The sequence below is a fragment of the Heptranchias perlo genome, unplaced genomic scaffold (genome assembly GCF_035084215.1).
Source record: "Heptranchias perlo isolate sHepPer1 unplaced genomic scaffold, sHepPer1.hap1 HAP1_SCAFFOLD_50, whole genome shotgun sequence".
NCBI lineage: Eukaryota > Metazoa > Chordata > Chondrichthyes > Hexanchiformes > Hexanchidae > Heptranchias > Heptranchias perlo.
Genome location: NW_027139516.1, coordinates 6,153,822 through 6,165,232, shown reverse-complemented (window position 1 = coordinate 6,165,232; position 11,411 = coordinate 6,153,822). Strand labels below are relative to the sequence as shown.

The following is an 11,411-nucleotide window of genomic DNA, read 5'->3' as shown; positions in this document are numbered from 1 at the left end:
ATAGGTGAGTTCTCCCCGGTGTCCTGACCAATAATTATCCCTCAACCAACATTACTAAAACCGATTTTCTGGTAATTTATCTCAGTGAATTGTGTGGGATCTTGCTGTGTTCAAATTGGCTGTCACGGTTCCGACATTACCACAGTGACTAGACGTCACAATGTTCTTCATTGACTGTTTTGGGACATCCTGAGGTCTTGAAATGCGCTGTATGAAGGCAAGTTCCCTCATTATATCTCCATCTTTTGGGCCTTCTTTCGGGCATTATTGGGTCCTGCTCTCCTCTACTAACACTGCTCAGTATTCCAGGATCATCCTGGAATGCAAAGATAACCATCTTCTTAAACCCCTCACCCCTGCCCCCTCCGCCCTCACCTCCAATGAAAAGTGCACGTAGCTCATGGAATTCTTTGTCACTAAGATTGAGTCCATCCGTTCTGCTGCCTCCCTTCCCCTAGCCCACCAAACCAAACTTCCCCGACGGCTCCCCCCTGCCCTAGCCCTGAACTCACATATTTCTCTTGTTTCTCTCCGGTCTCCCCTCATACCATTTCCGAGCTCATCTTGACCATGAGCCCCACGTCCTGCTCCATCGACCCAAATCCCACTAAACTGTTGACCACCCGACTTCACTTCCTGGGACACATTCTAGCTGATATTGTTGACGGTTCCGTGTCCTCAGGTACTGTCTCCCTTCCCTTCAAATCTGCCATCATTACCTCCTCTTCAAAAAACCCATACTTGACCCCCCTGTCCTTGCAAACTATCGCCTCCATCTCCAACCTCCTTTCCTCTCCAAAGTCCTTGAACATGTTGTCGTCTCCCAAATCCGTGCCCATCTTTCCCAAAAATCCATGTTTGAATCCCTCCAATCAGGTATCCGCTCCTGCCACAGTACTGAAATTGCCCTTATAAAAGTCACAAATGACATCCTATGTGACAGTGACCATGGTAAACAATCCCTCCTTATCCTTCTCGACCTATCTGCAGCCTTTGACACGGTTGACCGCACCATCCTCCTCCAAGGCCTGACCTGCGTTGTCCAGCTGGGTGGGACTGCGCTCGCCTGGTTCCATTCTTATCTCTCCAGTGGTAACCAGTGAATAACCTGCAAAGGCTTCTCTTCCTTCTACCTCATCGTTACCTCTGGAGTCCCCCAAGGATCGATCCTTGCTCCCCTTCTATTTCTCACCGACATGCTGTCCCTCGGCGACATCATCCAATAACACCACGTCAGATTCCACATGTACGCTGACGACACCCAGCTCTACCTCAGAACCACCTCCCTCGACCCCTCCACTGTCTCTCATTTGTCACATTGCTTGTCCGACATTCAGTAGCAGATGAGCAAAAATTTACTGCGACTCAATATTGGGAAGACCGAAGCCATTGTCTTTGGTCCCTGCCACAAACTCCGTTCCCTCGCCACCGACTCCATCCTTCTCCCTGGCCGTTCGCAACCTTGGCGTCCTATTTGTCCATGCGATGAGCTTCTGAACACATACCCGTTCCATCACTAAGACTGTCTACTTCACCTCCCGAACATCAGCCCCGTCTCTGCCCCTGCCTCAGTTCGTCTGCTGCTGAAACCCTCATCCTTGCCTTTGTTACCTCCAGACTGGACTATTCCAATGGTCTCCGGGCCGGACTCTTATCTTCCACTCTCCATTAACTTGAGTTCATCCAAAACTCTGCTGCCCGCATCCTAACTCGGACAAAGCCGCCTTCTCCCATCACCACGGCCCGCATCCTAACTCGCACAAATTTCCTTTCTCCCATCACCACGGCCCGCATCGTAACTCGGATCCAGTCCCTCTCTCCCATCACCACTGCCCGCATCCTAACTCGGACCAGGTCCCTTTCTCCCATCACCAGTGTTCACTGACCTACATTGGCTCCAGATCCGGAAGTGCCTCGATTTTTAAATACTCATCCTTGTTTTCAAATCCCTCCATGCCCTCGCCTCTCCCCAACTCTGTAACCTCCTCCGTCCCTACAACCCTCCGCGATCTCTGCACTCCTCCAATTCTGGCCTTTTACCCATCACCGATTTAATCAGTTCACCATTGGCGGCCGTGCCTTCTGCTGCCTCGGCCCTCAGCTCTGGAATTCCGTCCCTAAACCTTTCCACCTCTCTACCTCTCTCTCCTTCTTTAAGACGCTCCTTAAAACCTACCTCTTTGAGTCCTCTCCTAATATCTCTTCATGTGGGTCAGTGTCAATTATGTTAGCCAATCGCTCCTGTAAAGCGCGATGGGACGTTTTGCTACGATAAAGGAGCTGTATAAATGCAAGCTGTTGTTGTTCTTGTGTCAGTGTGAAGAGGGGTCTCTGAGAGTGAGTCAATTTGTAAAAGGGTACCAAGAACTGTAGACATTCAGGAAGTCCCCAGACTGTGCCAGCATTTTCAGGGATCTGTGGGAGTGAGTCGATATTTACAGGGTCTGTGGGAGTGATTCAATATTTACAGTGTTACTAGGTAGTTTACACATTTAGACAGTCCACAGGTTGTTTCAGGAAATCAGGAAGCGGATCAATATTTAAAACTATTCAGAGCCTTTCCCATAGTCTGTTTGAATAATTGCGGGGAAATCCATGTGCTGTGCGAATAATTACAATAGAATGCAAGGACGGTGCCATTATTTACAGGTAGATGCAGAGGCTGCCCCAATATTTAAAAGATCCATAGACTTGCCAATATTGATGGGCTATCCAGAGATTGTACCAATATTCGCAAAATGGTCTCCAAACTGACCAATAGAATGGTTCAGTTCCCATCTCTGAGTTTAAACCCAACCCTTGAGAAGAGGGTAGGAACTCTGAAATTAAAGGGTTTCACTCAGAAATAATCTGCAATCTGTGAATGAAGCTGCTCTCCCTTCACATCAGTGCTGTCAGACTGTGGGTCTCATAGATTCTCTTCTTTCAAATACTTATTAAAATAATATACTGGGCTTTGGGTTTTCCATCTCTGTAATATTTGGTTAATTATTTGTTGTGATATAAACATTGTTGGATTTAAAGTTGTTAACTGGATCTGTTTCTTCAATGACTGTAATTAATGTCAGTCTCCACGGGCCCTATTTGTGTCACAGGAGTGTTTCTCCCTGCTATTAATAAGCGACTACTTTCAAAATGTTATCCCATAGTGTCAGTGGGAGCATCACCTCCAAGGTGGCCTACGGAGCAAGTCATGCTGGATTTATGCGCGTGCATTCCGGACCCCATCTGGGCACATTAGGAGGTCGCATAGCGCCGATACAACGGGCATTTCACGACCCAATTTATAGCCCAGTGAGCTGACACATCGGTGGAGGCTTTACAGTATTGGAAATGCAGTGAAATATATTGAAGTGCTTATAAATACCGGGAGCTGACACACCAGGGGAGGCCTCACAGTGTTGGACACGGAGAGAAATGCAGTGAAGTGTTTATAAACACTGAAAGTTGATACACTGGGGAGGCCTCACAGTGTTGGACACGGAGTGAAATACGCTGAAATTTTATAAACACTGAAAGCTGATAGACCAGGGGAGGCCTCACAGTGTTGGACATGGAGTGAAATACGCTGAATTGTTTATAAACACTGAAAGCTGATGCACCAGGGGAGGCCTCACAGTGTTGGACACGGAGTGAAATAGAGTGAAGTGTTTCTAAACACTTAAAGCTGATAGATCAGGGGAGGCCTCACTGTGTTGGAGACGGAGTGAATTACAGTGAAGTGTTCATAAACACTGAAAGCTGATAGACCAGGGGAGGCCTCACAGTGTTCGACACGGAGTGAAATACAGTGAAGTGTTTATAAAGACAGAAAACTGACACACCAGTGGAGGCCTCAATGTGTAGGACACGGAGGGAAATACGGTGAAGAGTTTATGAACACTGAAAGCTGATAGACCAGGGGAGGCCTCACAGTGTTGGAGACGGAGTGAAATACAGTGAAGTGTTTATAAAGACAGAAAACTGACACATAGTTACTTAGGAAGATCGGAACAGGATTAGGCCATTTAGCCCCTCGAGCCTGTTCCGCCTTTCAATGAGATCATGGTTGATCTGTGACCTAACTTCATACAACTGCCTTATTCACATATCCCTTGATACCGTTGGTTTGCAGAAATCTTTCAATATCAGATTTAAAATTAACAATTGAGCTAGCATCAACTGCCGGTTTATGAAGAGAGTTCCAAACTTCTCCTAACTTTTGCATGTCGAAGTGTTTCCTAACTTCACTCCTGAAAGTACTGGCTCTAATTTTCAGGCTATGTCCCCGAGTCCTAGACTCCCGAACCAGCGGAAATAGTTTCTCTCCATTCAACTGATCAGTTCCCCTTAATACCTTGAAAACTGCGATCGAATCATCCCTTAATCTTCTAAATTCCAGGAAATGCAAGCCTAGTTTTTGGAATCTCTCCTCGTAATTTAACCCTGAGTGTCCAGGTATCATTCTCGTCAATCTGCGCTGCACTCCCAAGGCCAATATATCCTTCCTAAGGTGTGGTACCCAGAACTGAACACAGTACTCCAGGTGTGGTCGAACCAGGGCTTTGTATAGTTGCAGCAAAACTCCTACCCCCCAGTATCCTAGTTCTCGAGATATAAAGGCCAGTATTCCATTCGCCTTATTTTGATTATTTTCTGCACCTGTCCATGACATTTTAATGATCTATATACATGGACCTCGAAATTTCTTGTGATTTTGTGATTTCCGTTCCCACTGCTGTTTTACTGCATCACTTACAAAGTACAATCCTGGTCCCACTGCTGCTGAGACCCTGATCTGTTGTTCTACCATCTCAAGCCTTCATTTTTCCAACACTCTCGGCACCTCACACATTTATATTAGCAGAGCGACGAAATCCCACCTCGAATCAGAGAACCCTTCAGCACAGAATGAGGCCATTCGACCCATCGTGCCTGTGCCAGCTCTTTGAACGAGTTGTCCAATTAGTCCCACTCCCCTGCTCTCTCCCCAGAGGCCTGGAAATATCTCCTTTACGCGAAGGGAAATATATCTAATTCCCTTCTGTGAGTTACCACCTGGGCCAGTGTCAGGAGCGGTGGGGCAGGTCCCAAGCTCGGTCAATGCAGCTCCAGTGGGATTACTGCCCAGGGAGAACTTCCAGCCCTAATTTTCCACTTGGTGGCCCAGTAAATATCAGTAACCGCACTCCAGGCCTCGACCTGCATGTGGGTAAAGTCGCAGGAGGTCTGGCAGTAACAAGAAATGTATCACTCGACCCTGCTGTGCCGTCACTGTTACAGGATCTGGTCAAATGTTCATACAGTGGAATCCAATCGATTAACCCGCTCGACCAAATGATGACAGTTTCCTGCTGACCATTCCAGCCCATTCCCCAACTATTGCTGCTCAATTACAGCACAGAAGGAGAGAGTTTGGATTGGCCACCGGTGCCCGGTGCAAGCTCACAGTGTGACGCATCCAGTTAAAGGGGCCTCACCCTGAGGTCTCAGGGTGTGACCCATCGATTTAAAGCAGCCTGAGCCTGAGATCTCACGGTCTGACCCTTCCAGTTAAAAGGCCTCACCCTGTCATCTCACGGTGTGACCCGCCCAGTTAAAGGAGCCTCACCCTTTGATCTTACGGTGTGACCCATCCAGTTAAAGAGGCCTCACCCTTTGATCTCACGGTTTGACCTGTCCAGTTAAAGGGGCCTCACCCTCTGATCTCACGGTTTGATCTGTCCAGTTAAAGGAGCCTCACCATCTGATCTCACTGCTTGACCCGTCCTGTTAAAGGGACGAGAGAGAGACAGAGGAAATTGTCCCAGCTCCAGAAAAGCAGGCAGGATCTGCTCCAGCTGCAGTCGATGGGGATCGATGTCGGGGAGGAACTCAGGGAGTTGAAGGGCCAGAAAGTCTCACTCATCACCTCCGAGGCCTCGAAGATCACCTTTCGGTCCAGAGTCCGCTCCGTGGAGCAGGGCGAGAAGAGCTCGCGCTTCTTCTTCCTGAAGCTGCAAAGAGAGATCACTGGTGATCAGCAGCCTGAAGGAGGAAGACGGCTCGGTGATATCTTCACAGACCGACATACTGAGGATCAGCAAGTCCTTTTATGCCGGGCTGTATGACACAAAGCCGAGAGACAGTACGGCCTCCAGTCCTTCATTTCCTCCATATCGGAGGTCTTAGAGGACAGCGAACGCGAGAGCCTGGATCGGCCACTGACCTTGGCAAGCTGACAAAGGTCGTCCGGTCCTTCGAGAAGAGTGGAACTCTCGGGAGCGATGGTTTACCGGTTGAGTTGTACTCGACTCTATGGGACTGGATATACCCAGACGTACTGGATGTGTACGGGGGTATGTTTCTGGCAGGCAGCATGTCAGAGTTCATGAGGAGTGCATCATCATCCTCATCTACAAGCGGAAGGGGGAGAGGAAAGAAATCAGAAATTGATGACCTATTTCCTTGCTAAATGCTGACTATAAGATTCTGTCGAAGCCCATAGCCAATAGGCTCGAGTCTGCTCTGGAGTGGGTGATCCACCTGGATCAGACCTGTAACTGTACCCGGCAGCAAGATCTCTGATAGCCTTGTGCTGCTCAGGGATACAATCGCCAACGTGCAGGACAGAGGGGTGAACACCTGCCTCATCAGCCTGGACCAGGGGAAGGCCTTCGACAGAATATCCCACAGGTACATGATGGACACGCTCTCCAAAATGGGGTTTGGGGAGGGAATCTGCGATTGTATCCGATTGCTCTACGTGGACCTCCATAGCGCAGTTCTAATCAATGGGCGGGAGTCGGAGAGTTTTCTGAACAGATCTGAAGTCAGACAGGGCTGTCCTCTCTCCACGGTCTTGTTCATGTGTTGTATCGAGCCATTTGCCCCGCCCATTAGGAAGGACAGTTATCAGGAGGATGACGATCCCAGGCAGTGGAGGCTCTCAGGTTAAGGCCCCCCTGTACATGGATGACGTCGCCGTCTTTTGCTCCGATCAGCAGTCGGTCCAAGACTGATCGGCAACTGCGAACGTTCCGAGCCTTCATTGGCCTTCATTGCAAGAGGATTTGAGTACAGGAGCAAGGATGTCTTACTGCAGTTTTCCAGGACCTTGGTGAAACCACATCTGGTGTATTGTGTGCAGTTTTGTTCTCCTTATCTGAGGATGGATGTCCTTGCCATGCAGGGAGTGCAATGCAGGTTTACCGGACTGATTCCTGGGATGGCAGGACTGATGCATGAGGAGGGATTGGGCGACTAGGCCTATATTCACGAGAGTTTAGAAGAATGAGAGGTGATCTCATCGAAACAGATAAAAGTCTAACAGGACTAGACAGACTAGATGCAGGGAGGATGTTCCCTATGGGTGGGGCGTCCAGAACCTGGGGTAACAGTCTCAGGATACGGGGTACACCATTTAGAACCGAGATGAGAAGAAATTACTTCACTCAGAGGGTGGTGAACCTGTGGAATTCTCGACCACAGAAGGCAGTGGAGGCCAAATGATTAGATGTACTCAAGAAGGAGATAGATATATTTCTTAATGCTAAAGGGATCAAGGGATATCGGGAAAAAGCGGGAACACGATACTGAGTTAGACGATCAGCCATGATCATTTTGAATGGCGGAGCAGGCCTGAAGGGCTGAATGGCCTACTGTGCTCCTATTGTCTATGCTTCAAATGCTGGTCTCGGGGTCCAGAGTGAACCGCAGGAAGGGTGAGGCCATGTTCTATGGTAGGTGGGAGGCCCGATCATTTGTCCCCTTCATCGTCAGATCCGACGACCTGATGATGCTAGGGATCTGGTTCGGAGGGCCCCAGTCCTCCACCGAGAAATGGGAGGAGCGAGTCGCCAAGGCCAAGCTGAAGCCTGGTATGTTGGGGGGACGATCCCTCTCCATAACCAACAGGAACCTTGTGATAAGGTGTGAGGTACTCACGGTGTTGCTCTGCGTGGCCCAGGTCTGACCCATTCCCCACAGCTCCGTCACCACAGTCATCCGAGCTATCTTCCACTTTGTCTGGAGGTCCAAGGTAGGATGCGTCCACAGGGACACCATGTACAAGGCCCCAGACAAAGTGAGGAGGAGCGTCCCCAAAGCTGCTCTGATCCTGATGGCCACCTTTGTGTGTGGCTGCCTCAGGATGTGTGTAGAGCCCCGGTACACAAACACCAAGTGTCTCTACGTGCTGAGTTTCTAACTGTCAAATACATTGAGAAAACTGGGCCTGGTCATGCTGGCCGAGCAGACACAGGACGTCCCGTCCAGATGGACCGTCCCCCAAAACCTGTCCCAGGTGGAGAAGTTACTGAGGAGGAACCACTTCGACCACAAGGCCGTCAGACAGTCGAACGTTCTGGGGGTCCTGCAGGAAAAGGAGAGGGTGGATCCGATCGGTCAGTTCCCATCTGGCAGAACGTCTCGTCGCCAGAACTGACCAACAGGCACCAGGATGTGGGCTGGATGGTGGTGAGAAGGGCCCTTCCCCTGCAGTCCATCCAACATGTACGGTACCTCAGCACCACCTCAAGCTGCCTTCAAGGCTGCAACGGGACTGAGACCGTCGTCCGTCTCCTGGTGGACTGGACCTTTATGCAGAAAATTTGGAGAGAGATGCGTTGCTGTGTGTCCCGGCTGATCCCCAACACCGTGGTAACACAGGACGCTGTGCTCTATCTACTGTTCTCTGGGAGGCACACCGAGACAGATGTCAGCTGCTGGAAGACCATCAACTCGGTGAAGGAGGCCCTTTGGTCCGCCCGAAACCTGCTGGAATTCCAGCTGAAGGAGCTGTCCACGACCGAGTGTTGCCGACTGGCACACTCCAAGGTCCAGAAGAACGTGCTGCGGGACGCACTGAGGCGCGTTGCGGCCTACGAAAGGGCCCTACGGGGAAAGAGCACCGTGTAAAGCCATCCCACCTTTTATTATACAGAATGTATTATAAGACATGTACTGTGTATTGTATTGAAATAATGGGATCATCGTGTGTGCGATATGTTTTGTATTGTTTTGAATTGAAATTGCGAACTTCAACCCTGAACTGTATGTATCATTACATTTATGAAATAAAGTATATTTCGAATATTTTTTAAAAAATTGCTGCTCAACGGCACTCCTTTGAGCAGCGAGAGACCTGTCCAAAAGACTGACAGAAGTCTTTTTTGACTGAAAGTGAGTGCGGTTTGACGTGTTGTTGCTCAAAGGCACTCCCTGCTGGTGAGCAGAGGCAAATGCTCGAGTAAAACAGCTTTCAGGTTTGAGAAAGGAAAAGCGCCAACATTTTAAGCAGTAAGCAGTCTGTAAAGTTAAGAAAGCGGCCTTGAGCTCAACACCGCTTACTCCGAAAGCACGTTCACTATTTTGAGCCAGAATTAAACCAACGATTTAAGAGTGATTTTGCTTTCAAGTTTTAATCTCTACAAGTTTTCCACACTACCAGCTGAGCTATCGAAGGGAAGCAGCAAAGGTCCCTCTCTTTGGTGATTGTTCACCGTGCGCCTTTTGACACTCCCCGACTCGTGGAATGGAGTGGGCATGACCGAGACTGACTCGGTGCCTGCTCATACCGCGGCGCTGTGAGCGTGTGAGCTCCGACTTACTCGACACACCTTTGGCCAGTCGAGCAATGGGGAATGTGTCTGACCAAAATTCAGAAGGTTGTTGGTTCGATTTCCAACTGGATGGAGAGTTTTTGCAAACTGCCGATGAGTTTATGATTTTACACCTTGCAAACTGTCCGACTTGATAGAGCTGCCTGGAGATTTTTGCATCAAGTGCCTTCTTAGCGCAGCAGGCAGCGCGTCAGTCTCATAATCTGAAGGTCCTGAGTTCAATCCTCAGAGAAGGCATCGTTAAGCTTTTTTTTTTCCATCTTTGCTCAAGACCAAAATCAAGAATTTTTGCTTCCTGCAGCACACAAAAAGATTTGCTGCCCCTTGACCTCTCTGTACCGTAGCACGCAGTGAAGCTTAAGAAGCACATGGACCATGGGCTCGCTGAAACCTGACGCCACTTTTGTTTCTGGACAATTGACCCAAGTCAAAAGGTGAGTGGAGAATGCAAGAAACGATCCTACTATCTTTCACATGTTCAACGAGCACTCGACTTGAATCATAGAAAGATTACATCACGGAAGGAGGCCATTCTGCCCATCGAGACCACACCAGCTCTATGCAAGAGCAATCCAGCTGGTCCCACTCCCCCGCCACATCGGTTTTCCTGATGTCATCTTTGGTGCTTTTCACAATCACCTTAAATCTATGTCCTCTGGTCCTTCACCCTTCTGCAAATGGGAACGATTTCTCTCTATATACTCTGTCTAAACCCTTCATGGTTTTGAAAATATCTCTCAAATCTCCAGCTTCTCCAGTCTATCCACGTAACTAAAGTCCCTCATCCCTAGAATTATTTGAGTAAATCTCTTCTGCACCCTCTTTAACGCCTTCATATCCTTCCGAAAGTGCGGCGCCCAGAAGTGGACACAATACTCCAGTTGTGGCTGAACCAATGTTTTCTAAAGCTTCATCATGACTTCCATACTTTAGTACTCTCTGCCTCTATTTATAAAGCCCAGGATCCCGTATGCTTTTTTAACCGCTTTCTCAACCTGGCCTGCCTCTTTCAATGATATGTGCACATGTACCCCTAGATTTCTCTGTTCCTGTATCACTGTTAGAGTTGTGGCCTCTTCTTTATATTGCCTCTCCTCGTTCTTCCTACCGAAATGCATCAATTCTCATTTTTCTTCGTTAAGTGCCATTTGCCATGTGTCCGCCCATGCAACCAGTCTGTATATATTCTCCTGAAGTCTATCACTATCCTCCTCACTGTTCATTACCCTTACAAGTTTGGTGTCATCTGCAAATTTTGAAGTTGTGCCCTGTGCACCCAAGTTCAAGTCATTAATATATGTCAAGGAAAGCAGTGGTCACAGCACCGACCCCTGGGGAGCACCACTGTCCATCTCCCTCCAGTCCGAAAAACAACCGTTCACCACTACTCTGTTTCCTGTCCCTTAGCCGATTCTGTATCCATGTTGCTACTGCCCCCTTTATTCAATGCCCTTCTCAGTCGTTGTTTCGCACTCGCCTCCAAGCAGTTCCACGATCAGCAGAGAAATCTTGCCTTGGGTTGGCCCCCTCCCTGACGACAATCAATATTTTGCTCCAATCGGAAGTATCGGACATCAGCAAGTGAGCAACAGCAGAACGGAAAGCCACAGTAATCGTGAATGATGCTGAGAAGAGCCCGAGCCTGCGGAAGGTAGACGAGATCTCAGGAAAGGAACAGCGGCCCCGAGCTTGAGGGAGCAGCGAGAGCCCTGTCTGTCTGACTGATCGAAGACGTTTTTGCCTGAAAGCGGTTTGACGTGTTGTTGCTCAAAGGCACTCCCTGCTGGTGAGCAGAGGCAAATGCTCGAGCAAAACAGCCGTGTTCTGAAA

The 11,411-nt window shown here is 48.9% G+C and overlaps 1 non-coding gene across 1 annotated transcript; it reads left to right on the top strand.

Moving 5' to 3' along the window:
• The first annotated feature begins 9,745 nt into the window (after window positions 1-9,745).
• Window positions 9,746-9,818, top strand: trnam-cau (transfer RNA methionine (anticodon CAU)). Its single transcript has one exon. It is a non-coding gene; the product is annotated as a tRNA-Met (tRNA).
• Window positions 9,819-11,411: the final 1,593 nt, after the last annotated feature.